Source organism: Anser anser, assembly GCF_964211835.1.
Source record: "Anser anser genome assembly, chromosome: 16".
Lineage (NCBI taxonomy): Eukaryota > Metazoa > Chordata > Aves > Anseriformes > Anatidae > Anser > Anser anser.
Genome location: NC_139737.1, coordinates 9,507,166 through 9,526,113, shown reverse-complemented (window position 1 = coordinate 9,526,113; position 18,948 = coordinate 9,507,166). Strand labels below are relative to the sequence as shown.

Sequence of the window (18,948 nt, the reverse complement as noted above, 5' to 3'; positions counted from 1 at the left end):
AAAAACCATATTCTAAGATTCAGCTGGGTCTAGTAAATTACTCTTATTACAGTGCAAAGAAGGATCTAGCCAAAAAGAGATTTTTTTTTCATTTTGCTTCATTAATTTATTGCATGCTTTTCCTGAACTCTGATCTCTAGGCTCAAAATATGTCACCACAAGGGCAAATCTGTAGAAGGTACTTATAACATACCATGTGTATTTATATGAACTCAACAGCTAACAAAACAAAACTTTACAGTGTATTTATTAACTAATATTTGGTATGATTCAGTTATGTAGGAGAAGTTTTAAAAGCTTTCTGGAAAAAATAAATTCTGTGTCAGTGAAAGGTTGCTTCGTGGTCTTTTTAGTTTGAGCTTTTGAACAAAACCCTCACTACTGTTCTTACGCACCATTGTAAGCATAGTTGTCGCTCAAGAAGAAACTAATTAACCACTTCATGGTAGAACAGTGTCAGCTTCAATGCATAGTTACACCTACGAGAGTGGTCTAACTGTTCAGTACTAATCCTAGCAACTACTTTCATGTTTATTTTCTATAGTGCAAGTCCTCTTTTGCTTCCATAAGCAATGAATATTTTGAACTAAAACTCAGACAAGCTTGTGAAATAGTATTGGTTTTGCCCCTGATCTTCCTGCATCATTTTAACTAAAATGACCATCTAGGTTTTGTAGGGCTTGAAAAAAACTGTGCTTCACTTTAGAGAGAAACAGATTTATGCCTGCAGCTATCGATGCAAGGCAACTCAAATTAATATACTACTATGTTGCATTGCAATCTTTGAATTATATTAATACCTTTCACTTAGGAATTTTGGCATGCTTTAAAATACTGGCTGCTGGCACTTCACAAGTACTGAGTGAGTAAATAAGCATTATCGTTGTGTTACAGGTAGAGAAACTGAAACAGAAAGGGAAGAAATGCTGTCCATGGTTATATGGCATGCTGATGACAGAGGTAGGTCTACAACTCAGAAATAGTAACTACAGAATTCAAAGTAAAAGAGTGTGTTGGTGAAAGTGACAGGTATTTACAGTATTTTAGTACTTATGCCTATGCTTCTAACAACAGAGGAAAGGATGCTCTGAGAATAAGCCCCCGTAACCATACTGCTTATGGGTCTGCGGGTAAGTCTTGCTGCTGCCTCAGTTTCAGCAGAGTAGTGGCTCACTGAGACTGATGGCGGTAGTTTAGAGTTTATGGAAGAGCAGCTCTGTTTTGCTTGGAAAAAGTGCCGAGAAGAAAACCTTAGATCTCAAGTTTTGGCATGACATGCCTCTGTGAAAGGAAGTAAAGGTAAGATATGGGTGCAACCACATCATTTTCCGTTTTTCTGCCATGCTTAAGCCCTCTTTGAGATGTTAAAAAGTCCAAAATCTAAATATGATTATTGGAATTTGTGAAACTAGAATAATAAAACATACTATTTACCTATAGACTAGGGAAGATTTCCTGCTGACACAAATTAAGCTTGAGGAGCTTCAAGGGTCCTAGGGGCTTTCTTGCTTTTGAGAGATGAGGTTTGATTAGAAGATCCAAAGTCCGTTTGTTCACATAGTAGTAATGATGATACACTGCCCAGTACACTAGTTTGTTTAGCTGCCATGGGGAAGAATTTTACTTGAGGTCTCCCACACTACACTATAGAAAAGAAAGCTCCTAATCTATTTGACAAATAACAGCTGGAACCCTGGCCTGAATCTGTTGGTATAGCTCCATAAAATTAAATCAAGTCACTCCAACATACACATGCCAAATATCTTGAGCAGCAATAATAAAGTGGCTAGGTGGTAAAGAAATGTAGGAGTCATAGCACATTAAATATAACTAGTTGTGCATCTGTTAATGACAAACAGCAGAGAGGATACACCTTCATTGTATCTACTCTGTACCAAATACTGTGTTCAAAATAATGTGCATTTCTTCATTGTGTATTTCTCGGTCTAATTCTTCACTAGGAAGTCTTAACAAGGCTTTTTGATTATGTTCTGTTTCTCAGTCTCTTCTCAAATTGATTATAGTTAGCATGCCTAAATACCAGCTAATGAACAGCAGTTACAGGTAGATATAAAACTGTATATACTTGAAAGATTTTGCATAGGAAACATTACAGCCAGAAGGCTTTTTTTCATTTAGAATTATTTCAGAAATTCAATGTTTTCTGTCCAAAACAGTTGATTCTTCTATAAAGCCAATGCTGTTTTATTAAATGAAGCCCTACCTCTTAATATTCACAAAATATCGTAACGTCAAATAATGACCAGACCCCAAGACAGGTTTTAAACTATTAATGATCTGCCACCTGGTGGCCTGACTTGTTTGAGTCGATGCACTTCTAATTTACAGTGATGGTAATTCTGCTGAAATCAGTGTCTTCAGTATGCTCCTTGTGGTTAACGATCTTGGTGTGGGAATACACTGGTGTACACTCTGGTCCACTTCTGTCCCAGTCCTTAATGCTGTGATGAGGCTAGACTTGTGTGATCTGGGTCTGGAAAAACCCATAGGAAACTTCCTTTTGCTGAAGGAGGAGAAAGTGTTCTAACCTTGCTGTGGGTGACATCTTCCTCTACCCACATTCAGTTTAAATAAATGATGGTCCATGTTGCCTCCTGGGGGTTTTTGAGATGACCAATAATCTCCTTCTTGCCAAAGTTGTTATGTATTATTCTTCTTTATAACTAAAAAGCATTTCAGTAAGTGTTAAATAATTGAGATTTGTTTATATTGCTACCCTATCTTTTTCAGTTCCTCCTTATAGCCTGAAGACATGGCAGATTTACAGACTGGTTCAGTTCTTCATTTCTGGAAGGGGTTAAGGTACATTGCACCTGATCTAAAGCTATAATCATGTATTTTTCCAGGGTTATGTCTTATCCAAGACTAGAGTCATTTAAACTGGAAGGAAGGAGATCATTATTGAACGATTGAACGACTGTACTTTTAATTAAATATTTAGGGGGCATGGCTTGTATACTAGTGGCATAAATAAAATGGTAGGTCGGGTGTAAGAACTGTAGCAGAACTGATGCACAGATCTTGATACTTTCCTTGCATATACATATTTTAGGCAATTAAAAGAAGGTAATTTGTGATTTATCACTGCTCACACTTAAAAGATAAAAAAATTCCCCAATCATGAATCTTGTTTGTGTCATAAGATTCAAATACAGCAATAACAGCAGAACTCAGCATTCATGATGGGTATTACATTCTCTTTACAAAAATGCCTTGCAAATATAGGTAATTCTGGCCCACAGTAAATAAAAAAAAGTCACTACCATTAGAAATACGGGTATACAGTGTAGTAACTGGATATTGTTCTGCATGTTGTGGAAATCAAAAAGCGCCTGTATTTTCCTTTGACTCTGCTCCAAATTATTGTTATTCAGTCTTTTAATACAAAGGTGGCTGGTGCTGTCTCTAAGTATAACTGCGTATTGTTGGTATGTAATTGTGTTTGTAAAAACCAGATAGGTGACGGAAATTGTATGTATATAACACAAATAAAAATTAACAAGCAAATGTCAATGCTTAAAATTTGGATATTTCACACAGAGAAGCAAGCACCGAGGTTAGTTGTTTGGAAAGGTAGGGAAGGAAGACAGGAAAACTGCAGAGAAATCCATGAAATAATTTCCAATTAAATACACAGTTAAAATGGATAACCAAATACACTTTGTGAATGGAAAAAAAATGTAGAAAATGATGTCATCATTTCTGCCTATAACAATTTACTTGGCTATATGACAAATTTAGACCAAAATGGGAAGATACTTTGTGATATGCATGTGATTATGTCATTACAGATACCGGGAAATTTGCATTATCTTGGTTGGATGGCTCTCAAAATGGTTATGCAACCAGTATGCTATCACTAAAGAAGTGCTTTTCATTCCCCACACTGTTACTTTCTCTCCTTCAAAGAAGAAAGATCAATATATGAAACTGTGAAAATCAATACTACCTCCCCATGTAACTTCCTTCAGAATTAGAACTTGGACCCACAATTTTCATAATTTCACAAACTGGCAACTTGAATCTGATGAAGCTGCCTGAAGTTTCTTCTTCTGGCCTCTGGTAATTCCATTGGCATGGAGAAATAGCAAATGAGATAAGAAGGAATGATAGGAATCAACTGCACCAATTTTATCTGTCAAGAAAGTAGAAAGAGGGAAGAGATGCAGATAGAGCATACTATACTCTGACAATGTTGTCACAATGACTTCTCAACTTCTCCTGTAAGGTGTTGTAAACACTGTTGCCCGGATGCCATGCTATTTTACATGGAGGGGACTACCATCAATTCCCACAGCAGTGTATTACAGTCAAATGTGAGTATTGGGATATGTCTTTCTTGACAATCTCCTTTATAATTCAATTTTGTTTCTTTGGGAGAGATGTCTATGTGGCAGTTTTCAACAAATCATTTTTGCAAATGTAGATAAAAATGATAAAGTAATTTTTTTAGCAGAATCATCATGTAGACTCAGTAAATTACTCAGACTGTCTCTAAAGAGTCGGTCTTCTCTTCTACTGACATGTCATTCTTTATACGCCAGAAGAATTTTGTACTAGTTTTCTCAACAGTGTCTAGTTATTCCTTTATTTTCTACCTTAGCCTTTCCTACCATGGGTATGTCTCCTCTTCATTTTATTGTCACTTCAGACTTCTCACTGTTGGATATTTTATTCCTTCCCAAATCTTTTTTCATAAGCTTGGCTAGTCTTTGCAAATTGTTGTTCATAAATGTTGACCCTTTTCTGTATTTATTTTTGGTTGCGAAATGCAAGCCTAGAGAAGTCATTAATTTCCCTTCATTTTTCCCCCCACTTTTCCTGCTTTGTTTCATTTAATTATTTCCCATGTCGTAGTAAAAATGACTTTTGGGAGGAAAATTGCTTTCTGACACTTGCGGCACTTTCCCTATAGTCCTGACTTTTCTCTAACTGAGTATTAATATTCAAAAAGAAGTCTGCAGTTAATGTGCTCAGATACATTTCACTGAGAGGTGGTCAAAGTTATTTTGCTTGGTGAGTTGTTCATTTGATTTAATGATTCTCGTTTACACTAACTCATCTTTACAGGGGTCTGGCAATATAAAGGAAATTTGCGTTAATATTTCATCTGGTGTCTTAATCGGCTGCTGATAAATATTAATATTTGACCCTGGAAATCTTGGATTGCATCATGTCAAAATCTTCCTGTTTCTAGGGTTTTGTTGTTCAGCTTCATGAGATTTTTAGTTAATCATCTCAGTGTAGAAATTCTTCTTCTTCTGCAGTGTGTGTGAAATAAATGATATGGCTCATTTGGTCTCTGCATCCCTGAGATTTTAAACTGTTTGTACGAGTTGTGTTATTCATTAAGGACTTTTAATGTCAGCAGTATCCTGAAACTTCTGTAGTGTTTTAATTTTTTGATCATAGTTTAATACTACTTCTTCTCAGTCTAGCCATTTTTTTCCTCCAAACTTTTGCTTTTGAAATCAAGCTGAAACTTCTTTGCATAATGACCACATTTTGTATTCTGGCAGGTATCTATTTATAATGACTAAATTAAAAAAATATATAGGTATGACAATAACTACGAAACCATAAAGAATCATTCTTTTATGTACATATTTTAGAAGTTCCACATATATTATCTTGAGATGTTTTCCACAGTAAGTTTTACACTGAAATAAAATCTCATTTGCATTTAAAATACATCTAGAGGAATAATCAATAAGAGTAAAATTCCAGCTGTGCAGTGACTTACATTATTTCCTCAGTGAAACTAATGCTTTATAGTGGCAGTAACATACAACTATATTTTGTGGTGATCAGAGACTGCAGTTTGTGCCACCTTTTTATTTTTCATTTTTAACAAAATCCTTTGTTAACACTGAAAATCTTAACTCAGATTCAGGGTAGCTATACGCCTGCTATTTTTATGGATTGAGCAAATTCAAATCAAAAAAATGTCACATATTTATGAATGGGAAAACAATAATTTTGAGGATTACTAACATACTGTATATTCATGTGGAACGATTAAAAAGTCTTTCCCCTTTCTTTTATTGGGAATCCGTTAGGGTATGGGGCACAATACCCCCACCCCCCTTAGGAGATCAGAATTTAATACTGCATTGTCCATGATGCCCATGAGTTGCTGGCATTTGAACACGTGTTGTATGCATTCATTTCAGATTTTTTTCATTTCTTTTCTACCAGACCCATGGAAGTTAGAAACCCAGTCTAAAGAAGCTTTGTGGGTGTTATATTTTCTCTCTTCCACTTAAAAGAACACTTGTGATCATATCCTGAGGGATATGCCAATTGATTAAAATCTATACTCTCCTCAGAAATCTCAGAAATTCCAGAAAATTTGCTCTGCCACTGGGTGTGTATTTAATATCTGGCAAATTAGGCTGGGACTGATCCTTTTTTAAATAAGGTGTAAAGACTGAAAGATACCTTCTGAATCAGGAGGAGATGCGGAGGAATTCATGATGTAAGTTGGCTTCTTTTGCCTAATTACGTATTGTATAAAATCTATGGATTTTGTTTAGCTGGTGGGTAACAATTTGACAGTTAATTATACAGAATGTAACGGAGAATAAACCTTAGAACGCATGGATTAATATACTCTTATTTCCTTTTAAATGTTTTTTGAAGGCATGAAACTAATTTGTTTATAAAAATATTTTTTAAAACCTTTCTCTGATTTTTGAGCACATAGCTGCAAATTCTGAAGTTAGTTCGAACCCAATTTCATTCAGTAAAGTTTCATTGTGAAACTCAGTGAAGATCTAAACTCTTCATAGCTGGTTAAATTTCTCCCACCGTTTTAGCAGGGAGAGTTCCTGAGACCCTGTACTATCACATTTGTACATCAAGTGCTAGAATCACTGAGTTTCTTTTTCCACTGATACTCTTACCTGAAAGTTGTACGCGTCTTTCTTTTGGGGTAGCAATGTAGTTATTTGTTATCACCCTTGGCTGTGGAAGTAATGTTGTTGAAGCACTGCACATTGTATGTGACCATTTGCAAGGATGTTACGGGCATGTGGTACATTTGAACAAAAACAAATGTGAAGAGAAATGTTGATCTCCCCTGACATTTTGTGACATCAAAAAGTCTGACTCTCTTTGGTTCCTTCTTCCCAAAATTCAGCATGTTCTGAATGCAGCAAGGCAAGCTGAAGTTAGTGTCTCACAAGCAAGCAGATAGGATTTATTTAGCTGTGGTGCTACCTTGTCCTCAACAGATACAAACCCAAGACTGTCAGGGACCCACAGCTGTATGCAGTCACACCATCTTGTTCATTCAGCAGGATGCTTTAGCACACACTTAACTTCAAGTCTCTAATAAAACTGTATTTAAGGGTATGTATAAGAATGTGATTTTCAAAAACAGCCCAAACTAATCTAATTTTGGAAAGCTATGGAAATTTGGCCACCAATTTTAATACAAACTTTAAGGCCTCAGTACTATTTGTACAGTTTCTCAGTAAAAGGGATTTGAGTGTACAGTTAAATTATTTGTTGCAGTGGATATATTTTGTTATGATTATTGCTACTATTTATAATGCTGTAGCAGATTAACTGAGAGGAGGCCCAGGTGCAGATGATTCATGCAGCCTATATGTCCGTGACCAGTTATTTGAATCTTACGAATCTTTTACTCTTACAGAATCATTCTGATGAAAATACATAAATGCTAATGACAGTCATAAAGAAAATATCCCAAAGTGCCGTGCCAATAACAATAGTTGCCAGTGTATTTGGAAAGCTGAGGGTCAATAGGCCAACCCTATATTTGACCATGTGTGTTACAACATCTGATGACACTTAAGTGTTCTTTTGCTGGGTCAGGAAACCTGTTCAAAGTTTTATTTCCTTCAGGAGTTGAGTGTCATATATTGGAATGCTGGAGAATTTTTCCCTGTATGTGTTCCTTATATGCATATGTAGCAACGATATGGTAAGCAATCCTTTAAGCAACAGTATAAGAAATAATGGTCATAAACCGTGCTATAGTTTAAACAAAGTAGAAAATTCTTTGGCTAAGTTGTCTGTGCAATGAAATCAAATGTTAAGGGCTGTTACATTGTGATCTTCGCATGCTTTTGCAATGTAAATAACATGTGAGGAAAAACGAGGATATATTTCTATATTCTAGGAATCTAGTGCTGGGTTTTGCGTACCTCTAGCTGTACTCAAAATAGCCAGAGGAAGGTGGCTAACTTGACAGGCTAGGGAGAACAATTAACGTTTAAGGACAGCCTAAGGTGAATCAAGGTGAATCGCCTCGTGGAGTTCATCTACCCAGGGTGATGACCAAGAGGGTACTACTCCTCTTATCTGAAGGAGAAAGGGGAAAATACAGAAAGTTTATAATGGGTAGGCGGGGGTGGGGTGGGGGTAGGGGGGTGGGACAGCAAGGAAAGTTCCTTTGAACTGAAAACATCAAATGCATTGTTCCGACATCAAATGATTCTGAGCCAGCAGCCTGGTGAAATTGGTGTATTCCCCTGAGACTCAGCTTTGACCAGTGCTGTAATGATGCTGACCTCCGCTGTAAAGCAATTTGAGATCTACTGATGAAAAGTTGTGTACAACTGCTATGTATTGTTAAGAAGTCTGAGAAAGATAGGACCATAAGACTTAGATTATACAAAAGATTTCTTACATGAAAGAAAGGTGTATCCCCCCACTTTTCAGTTTGCTATATGCATGAAAATGTTGTGTTTCATTATGAGTCTCTGTCACTTTGTGTGTCTCATTTGAGCCTTGGCAAGAAAATGCAGCATTGATGAGTAATAGCACAGACCATTAGCGAGTTACTAAATGAGTCTGCTGAGGGAGGTATGGTTGTTTACAGAATACTGCATCTGACAATACAGGAAATTAGAGGTTTACTTGGGAAGAATAAGGCTGGCAGCTGGAAACTCCTTATGTACTGCCTACAAAACTGTCTCAGGTGGTTGCAGCATAGCTGGGGAAGGCAGAAAACCAGAAAGGCTTTATAGCCTTCTGCCACCTACCAGTACAAAGCAGTGAGTTTGTCTTCAGTTGGATGAGTAAGTTTTAGAATAGGTCCATAGCTTGTGTGAATCAGTCTAACTTCATTGACTTCAGCATTTTACTTCTGATAATCAAGTCCCCAGATAATCTGATTTCTAGTTTTCTTATAGCAAAACTGTTGCCAACTTTGGCGGAGTTTCTCTTGGCTTGCCATGGTGTGAATCAGAGCTCTCAAGTTTGGGAAGGAGACAAGTTCTGTCAATTTTGCTTCCTAAGTCTATGGACAAAATAATGTTCAGTCACTACTTGTTTTGTCATCTTGGTTAAAATTCAACCCGACATAGTAGTACTGTGTGGATTTACTGTTCCACTGCAGTTTGCTACAGTCTTTCACTTGTCACAATGCCTGTTTTTAATTGCAGATGTCAGGAATATACACAGTCAATATACCCTTTTTAAAGTTTAACTTAAAACTGAAATAAAAACTTCGGGGTTTTGATAGTAATTTATATTGTTTTGAAGGATTGTGGTGATAGAGAAATCATGCTTTCATTCCTAAACATAATCATTTTTCATTCCAGCAATGAAAATATAGATAGCGTGAATAAACTTAATGATTTGCAGGATATCAATAGTCAGTGTGATCAGCTCCAAAGCACCAGGTTTATGTGCCACACATAAATCATTTTTTCCTTTTTCAAGCACCAAACTTTCATACCCATGCATCTCCTCTACATTAACACAGACCCAAGAGTAAGAGTATGATATCTCTTTAATGGACAGTTCTCTGAGCCAAATGACTGTGGGACCTGGGGATATAGCTGAACCAGCTGCTTTGCAGAATTCTGTGAAGATTTGGTTTTGCTGACAACATTAGTAAGGAAAGTGTGTCTACCTTCATCTACACTGGCAAGACCCATATTTCTTTCACTGCTGAAATAATGGGCATCTCTGACCTTAGCTCGAAGCCTCTTTCCAGTCTTACCTCCTCACATAGTTAAATTGTAATTGGCACCATCCTCTGATTCAATTTCGGGGAACCCCATCTGCCTCCAGTCTTCCTAATTTAGTAAGAATTGAGTGCTATTTAACACAAATGTCCAGGATTTCCAGAATACTCTGATTTTCTACCTGTGTAAATTCACTTACTCTTGTACAGTTATAACCAATCATATGCATAAGGGCATATTTTTAGGTACGAATTATTCTGGCTAAAGGCCCAGATTTTCAGAACCATCCATGTCCTTCTGCTTATGAAAAATGTGCATGCTAATGAGTATCAATATAGCTTGGAGATACTATGAGTACACCTACCATTGTGCTAATTTCAGACACTGACACCCCTTTTAAAAATGAACAATTCTGAGAAAGTGGAACAAGAATGTTTTTCCTAATTCTTTGGTTGGGTTCAGTCAGTCTATATCTTATCTTTCTAGAACCTTTTATACTTACAGCTATTTAATTGATGTTTTTTGTCTTCCCATTCCATTCAAATGTGACTGTTGGGAGGAAGTGGAATCTCAGAGCTCTAGTAGTTTCATTTTATTTACATTTCCACCTCTTAGTGGATCTACCTCCACCGTGCAATTATCACCAGCTGTTTCTGCAGTTCTCTATGCATCAAAATTGAGCGTTCTTTCTCTGTAATAACTCTACACTACCTGACAGTCCAATTTGGGCTTTGTTTATACCATAATTCATCAAACCTGGGAGATTCTTAAAGCTCTTGAAGAATTGCTTGGGATTTATGTAGTTTCATGGTACACACTGTGAGACACATCTTCCATTTTGTAGTGATTGGACATGTTGCTAATGTGCATAGAAAGCTGAGAGTAAGTTATGTCCAGGCACCGCTCACTCAACACGATGTCACAAATTATATAAACCTTCTGAAAGAAAGTTGAGTTATTTTGGTCAGTTTGTTCATCCTATAATCTAGGTTGGCCATTATGAGATAAAATGAAAAGTGACAAATTTATTGGCAACTTTACAGCTTTCTAGGAACTGGACTGAGACCACCAACTCATTTCCAGGAGGCCTCCAAAGAGCTATCAAACGAAAATGAGTTTTGGTCATTGTTGACCTGAGGCTAAGTTCTACTAGTGCTCTATAGCTGAACTGAAAAATTCCCTGTCCTGTTCCCAACCATCTCACCCAACCACCCTGTATAAATAATTGTTGATATGTGTTATTTTCCCTCCCTGCACTAAGATGAAAAAGTAACCACAGTCATATATCTGGGTACTGTGACAGGAAGGCTATAGCCTACTTTTATGTATTTCTTTTTTAAGTCCAATACTCCAAAAGTAATCAGACAAATGAGACTCTTTAATGGCTGATGATTGGATGAAAGCTTCACTGATTAAAGACCAAAACTGACGGAGTATCAATCACTGCTGTCTTTGATTAAGTACCTCACTAATCTCTGTCACTGTATAATGACTATCCTGGCAAACAGTCTGATTGCTGCAGGCAAATCATTTACATTAATCAAATAAAGTAAGAAAGATAGTGATGTGCTTCCCTGTTCAAGAAAAGATGCTGGATGTCTCTTGCTAAAAAAGCTAAATGGACAACAAACCTTTAGAAACACAACACTCACTGAACTAGATTTAATGCTCCATCTTCTAAAAGCGTCTATAAAGAGCACCAACTTTTGCTCTCACTGACCCAGTTCCACATTTCTTAGCTTGCCATAAGCAGTTCATCAACCAGTCAAATTTAGTAGGTAATGAATTCCAAATATAAGTAGCAATTAACCTGAAATCACTACAAAATGACAGGTGTTAGACTTAAAGAAGAGGAAGGGACCTTCACTCTTCTGACCAGATCAAAGAAGCAGCAACATTGCCTCCTAGATATCTTTGTTATTTAAGATTTGCTTGTCACTTGAGGATGGGAAACTAAGAGCTTTTGTAGTAAGTTGTCAAAATAAAGCCACGACTCCAATCTCCAAACACTATCCTTTTATACTTCAGTGAAGTCTCTGGATTTCTGTGAAAGCATCTAACTATCCCTTTCAGGTCTGGGAAGAACACCGAAGCACTGCTGGGATCCCTAAACGCATACTTCTCGGCAGTAAAAACCTCTTGGAGCTTAGATGCTTGAAAGGAAACATGTATCTTGTAACTGCTGAAACTGCCAACCTTCCTAAAGAAATAATTTCCATCGAAGTCCCCACGGGATTTTCAAAGCAGTCTTTCTCTTCTGTCTGTTGGTCAATCTGATAGCTGTTTGCAGGGCTGTGTCTTGGAGCTTAGCAGAGAAAGCAGCTGGGTGTAACACTTGGCAGAGCTGACCGATGTGCATTTGTCCCTCATCATCCCAAGCCCCTGCTGTAGAGCATTCACTCTTCTATAATGTGAGAGACCCTTCCTAATTTGCAGGGCCTTGAATCCACATCTGTAGGGCAGAAGGCCCAGTTAGCAGGTTTTTGGGTACTCAGGGAGTAAGGGCATCCTTTTAAGACTATTCCATCTGATGGAAATAACCAAAATATGCAGTGAATGCAGAGTTGAAGTGCTTTTTAGCTTACTGGTAATGAGGCTGATGTCTAAGAAACTTAGCTGAGTTAATTTAGTACAAAGTGAAAAGAGCTGAATTCTTCCACTCCTTAAATAAGGCACCCTAAAAATTGGACTGTCCATCTTCAGGACATAGAAGAGATAAGCTGCAGTGGCTAACTCTGAAAGGACAGATAAATAAATGGGATGTGAGCACATAATTCATTGCTGCTGTAGTGCCATTGGAATCAATGACATTACCTAGGAATGAATTTAGCCCAATGCTAATAAAACTATCAGCAAAGGTGGGACAATAACATTTTTCTTCTTGGCCATGATTGACTGAAATCTTTCTCCTGTCATATAACCAGTAATTGTAAGAAGCTATGTACACAGTGGTGCAATAGAAATAAAAAATAACCTCTGTACTAAGGATATATGGTCGAAGACTCAGAGAACACAGCAGCTTATTTGGTATAGCAATACATTACTAGTCTTTAAATTAACAACATGAGAAAAATGAACTCCATTTATCATGTAACTTGCCTACCTCAAGTATAATATGTATCAGGCCTTTGTATTACTCAGTGAACATTATAAACAAAGCAAAGATGGTTTGTCAATGGTAATAAACCAAGGCAGAAAAGATTTCAGAGAAACTTAAATTTTAAATCCAAGGCCTTGGTTTTCATCACTTCAGAAGCCTGGCTGAATGAAATTGAGTGCCCAATATTCAAGCGTAGTCGCTGTAATTTTCTGTGCCTGTTAAGACATATATTCATGTAAATGGATGGGCTGTGTCTAATTAGTCTGTGCAAATCAATATTCTATTTCTCTATTCAATTACAGTAAATGAATATAGCTCTATGTTTTCAAAAAATCCAAAATCCTTTTTAAGGGCAGAGAAGGCTTGCAAGAATGGGAAGGCAGGAAGGAAGCAGTCTAGCAAACATTCTTCTGTTCTGTTTAGAGAATAAGGGCAAGTCTCCCGCTTCCGCCAGTGCTCCTTCCATAATATAAATAAGCTTCAAAGCAGTTTGATTTTTTAAAAACTACTTTTTCAATGAATGTGGAGGAGACCTAGTAGTGACAGCGAGCATTCAGGCAGCGGTCATGAGATGTTGAGACCTGTCCTTTTGGAGTATTTTGGTAATTCTTTCTTACCTTAGCTTGCCTTTCTTGAAATATATTGTTCCTATGAAGGAATATGATGGGGAGACCTGAAAATTAATAATTGCAGCCTAAAGGTTGTGCAACACATAGATAGTAAATTTTTTGTTCTGCTTTGAAAAAAAAAATGTTTATCCAGCTAGCCATAACAGGTGGAACATATGGCAGGAGAGAAGTCTGTGTAGTCACTAGAGGATGATGAAAACCCAGTAGTATGATAGCCAATTCTCAGTAGTCTGTGTTCATTTTGTTCAATTTCTGTTCTGTATTTTTCAGTGTGCCAAGGAGATAGAATGTTGTTGATGCTATTTTTTCTGCACTTGTCAAAATAATATGCCACGGGAGCAAGGAAATATCAGTGATTATATAGTCACAAGATAGCATATTGTTATACAACTGATTCTAGCAGGAACAGAAAGTACAGCAGACATCCATTGTTCTGACAGTCACTCTATTTTGATGAAAAAAGATTCAGTAAATATAGCAAAATATATTACAAGAACGTTGATGTCAGATTTTAATGTCATTTCTGTCACTAAAGGTTGTTGATAGAATGAAAGAAAAGTCATTGGACATGTTGATATTCCACCACCACCACCACCACCACCCCCAAAAAAAAAAAAAAGATCCCAACAACAAAACTCACAAAAACAAAACAGAAACAATCCAGTCCTTCAAAGCCAAAACAGGCCGTTACTAGTGATTTAAGACTGTGCCTTTCTTCTGCAGTGTACAGCAGAGAGAGAATGTTTAAAAAGTCATAAAATATGAATGTGAAATAATGAATTTAACAAAAGCTGCAGCTGTAAAACTCCACCTCTTCCAGCAAGTTTCTTAACACTCTGTGCGTCCCAGTTTTTCCTTTGTTGTTTTCTCTTTGACCTGCTGAAGTAGCTCTTACTGCAATATCAGGCATAGGAATTACAGGAGTTTTCAGGCTGAATGAAATTGGAAATTAATCCAGAATATAATCTCCAACAGTACCCAGATTCAATTAGCAAGAAATGATGTAAGATACAAACATTCCGAATTTCTCAAGAAGGTTTTATGACCTTATATGATTGCAGCAGAACTGATGTTCAGCATGTACAACCTCTCTCTCTCTTTCTCTTTGAGTTTTGCATTCTTAACTTAGAAGAATACAAACCCAATAGCAAATGTCTAGAAGTGCTGCTCTTGAAAATACAGTGTAGTTTTACATATAGATCACAGCTGTGTTGGAAAGGTTCACTGCTTAGATTCTGCAACATTTGTCCGGTATATCGCCAACATTTTCCTAACTTAGTAGCACACATATAGCACATGCTGTTGATAAAAAACATTCATATCATGTACGTTCCAAATTGTCTTGATTACCTGTAAAGGAATTTCCAAATATGTAATTCAAATGAGCAACAGCTGTCACCTGCTTTCAGAGTAAAACATATTCAGGCTATGGCTAATGACCAACAACTTCTGATGCCCAGGTTGGGTGACAAAAAGTATATTTCATTGTAGGTCAAATAGCCACATTTGTAATGAGGCTGTTCATCATGCAATTTAAAAATATAATGTACTTTCTTACTAAGCAAGGCCAAATGAAATAAGACTGTAGTGACTGAATGACTGGGATCTACTTTCTTTAAATCACTTTGCATGCAAAGATCTCTAATGCTATATATGCTTTTCATCTGTCTTGAGTTTTCTATACTAGGATTATTTTACTAAACAGTTGCCTTTGGTAGCTCTTACCCATTTTATTATATGGTCATATGCTCTTTTCTCACTGTTATTATTTACAAAATCTGAAGTCAGAGACAACCTCTTTATTCAAAGGCACATGCATGGAAAATAAACTGAAACAGTTGTATGCAAAAAAGAATGCTCTTCTGTAGCTTCCTGTCATTTAACTTTTTATAGGAACGAAGACCTCTTGGATCTCACTAGTAGGTGTAAGAGGAAGTGATTTGGAAAGGTTCTACAGGAAAATTAATCTAAAAACTGTAGAGAAAGGTTCAATTTTGTAAAGGACTTAAATGAAACCCCAGATATGGATTGAATGAGACAGACTGGGGGGTGAGAATTCTTATTTCTCCCTGAAGTTCTGAACCTAAATTAGAAAAGCCCTCTTACAAGTGTAAAGGGCTTATATCTTTCCTGTGCCCTTTGATTCACTACAAGTTCATAATATAGTCTTTATGTATTGTTACTGATTGAAATGCATTTTATTCTGAAATTCAGTAAATGAATACTTTGATAGTCATATGTTACATCCCTGGCATTACTCGCACACTCCCTCCCTCCATTACAGTAGTTTTTAAACCTGCTAGCTCCGACTTGTTAAGCACGTATCCAGCAGGGTATAAATAGGAATGGTGATCAGTAATGGGACCATACCTGTTCTTCACACACTCAAGACACGTTCTGGCTTTCTGCTTTTGTACAAAGATAAAAGACTATGAAACAGTGTCTTATATGCATATCCTTCACTTTTACACCAGAGATATTTCTCACTGGTCAAAAGTTCAAAAGAGCTAGAAACCCCATGAAGCTACTCATTGCTGCGAACCTTTTGCCATTTACTGTCTCCAGTTAGATCCATACGCTGCTTGATAAATTAAAATTGCTTTTCAGAAGTTGTTCTGTGTTACCAGTGAATATTCATGCACAGTCAAAATCTTGTTCTCAATTATAAAGAGGAAGGAAATAATGTGAAATTCATCCAAACCCTCCAACCACGAGAAAAATTTCAGGGGATCTGCACGTAAGAGAGCAATGTCAATGTGGTCCAAGGAAACACTTATTTCAAGACATAGCAGCTGACAGTCCAGCCAATTGCAGGAGTCCCAGGGCAGCACTCTGCAGAGCAACTGGCAAGTGATACACGACACTGGTATATCTGCTTGGTGTAAAACAACTGAGTACTTGGCTTTGTACAAGCTTATGTTTGTTGTTTTGTCTTGTTTTGTTTTTCTTAGTGAAAAACTGAGCTACTGAAAGTACAAAGGATAAAAAGTTTTCTTTCCTGAAGGCTTTCAAGCCCCACATTCCTGACATGCAATGAACGTGACTACTGTACTTTTAAAATCTCCGCTTAGGAGAAACCTGAGGGAAAGCAGGATACAGTCACTGACAAGCGCACTTTTCTCCTGAGAACACAAGAAAAACCCTATTGATCACAGCATTAAGAGAGCACAGATCTCCCTGATATTCAGTTGTTCTATGGTGTCCGGAAGAGTAGCACAGCTCACAGACATCTCATATTCATTATCTTGCTGCTGGAAGAAGGTGGAGAACCACCTGCTAGTCACTGTAGTAGTCACTGTAGGCCTTATGAGAACCAAGTTAATTAGCAAAATCAGGTTAGCTGCAGGCTACACTCTATAGATACAGAAGCAAAATTTTTCTGAGTTATGCAGAAGGTCATCATGGCACTAACATTTCATTTAGGTTTTGGAGACAGGTTAACACCGTTTTTTGTTTTTTTTTTGGAAGTACTTTAAGGAGACAGATCTTGAAAGATTCTTTACAGGAGATTCCGGTAGAAGATCGTGCCATTACTACAGATTTTGGAGAAGCTCTTGAGGCTCCAAAAGGATTTTAGAGAAATTTTTCCAGAAAACTCTAATATGCTATCTGTATTTGCCCATCTTCTTCATAAGGTTAAGCAGTCCATTTCTCACCTGTTTATGGTTTAACAATAGGTAAGCAAAAGGAAAGACAAGTAAGAAAAAGCTGCAGGGCATTAGCCAACCTCCAGTAGTTTTCCCTATGCATGTGCTTATTTATCACCATTCCGTAGTGAATTCACTGTAGTTTAATCTTCAAAGTACTTTGCAATGAACATGGTGTGAAAACTTCCATATGGACAAATACTACAGAGTAATTCAAACACTGTCAGTTCCTGCCCAGTCAGTTCACAGTAATGTCGTGCTAAGGTCACTGTTCTCTTGTACCTTCTGTGTCTCCTCTCTGCTCAGGACTGACATTTTGTACAGGCTGTTTTATTGGCCATCTTGAATCAGGTCAAGAGATCTGAATTTCATTTTTACAGACCTTGAGATTTGTAGTGAAAACTTTTGCAATTATGTAAGCAGAGTCAGAGATTTTTAAATGTGTATTAGCACTTGGAAAAATGAAATGTTTTGGGGATTTCTTAATGGAGACAAAATTCCATTACAACACAAAACACAAAAGCTTGAGGTCTTGTTTCTGAAAATGCATATATTTTTGTGCTTGGCTGTACTAGTGAGTGGCTGACATCAGCTCTCATGTTTCAGTGTAGTGACCTTCTCAGTGAAGACAGAGGTGGATCCAGCTGTTAAAGTTCTCAGAATTCATTTATTTTGCTCTGATCACTTGAACTTTCAGGACCTGACGATAAAGTTCACAGGCAGATCCAGTTATGAGGATCTGAAATCACTCTAAATGTGCAGGGTTCACTCAGGTTGGCATGGATTCATTTTTTGTTTCTAGGTTTGGACTGATGGAAGTTATTGTAATGCATTCTTATTGCAGTGCTAAGTTTCATGAGGATGCCCCAGTTCAGGAAATTTCTCTCTTAATTTATTTGCATAGGATAAACTAAGGTGTATGTTAAGTGCCTGTGGTGATTATCTGACTTTTAATGTTTTTGTAAATTTCAAAGGTATAAACTTCAATGACTTGGTTAAATCTCTACTAATTAGTTGAAGTTCAGTTATTATATATATTCCTCTATCAATTAGCAGATGTACATTGGTGCCAGTGTCAAAAACTGGATAGAAGCCAGTCCAGGGCTCATTATCTCACCAGAAATCCTTGGTTGCTAATCAGCATTCGATAAAGATTAGACGGTTCCCTGCTGGCACTTGGCTATTAAATTCCATTTATACTGTTGCCCCATAAATACTATAAATTCTATTTCATTAGCACCCTGTTCACAAAATCCTTTGAAAACAGGAGTTTCATTTGAGGATGACTGAACAAAATGGATTCTAATTAGGCCAGAAGACCCCAAACCACCTTCATTTCTCACAGTGTAATAACGCCAAAGTAATGCTTTTGAAGCTTTTCTGCTACAGTATTTCCAAATAAATGTGTGGCATTAAATTAAAAGGGCTTAGCAAGCTGGGATGCATGATAGTTCTGGTCTAAAGGGCAGAGATTTATAGATGCCCATGAAGAGAGTTGGGATTTTGGAAGTTAAATTGCACCCATGGTGCATTTCTGCATTTGGAACAACCATTTCACTTTGCAGCTGTTTTAGAAGAAAATCATTTTTCCAGCAGAAGAAGCTACT

General features: G+C 37.1%; 1 long non-coding RNA gene across 13 annotated transcripts in view; it reads left to right on the top strand.

Annotated features, from left to right (window-relative positions):
* The window catches only part of LOC310882859, a 178,547-nt gene that overhangs the window by 122,041 nt on the left and 37,558 nt on the right, over positions 1-18,948 (top strand). For 12 of the 13 annotated variants that reach the window (XR_014573185.1, XR_014573186.1, XR_014573187.1 and 9 more), the window contains 2 exons: positions 895-960; positions 2,752-4,337. This is a non-coding gene — a long non-coding RNA (uncharacterized lncRNA). The remainder of the gene's footprint in view (positions 1-894; positions 961-2,751; positions 4,338-18,948) is intronic. The other variant, XR_014573196.1, reaches the window with a different exon arrangement.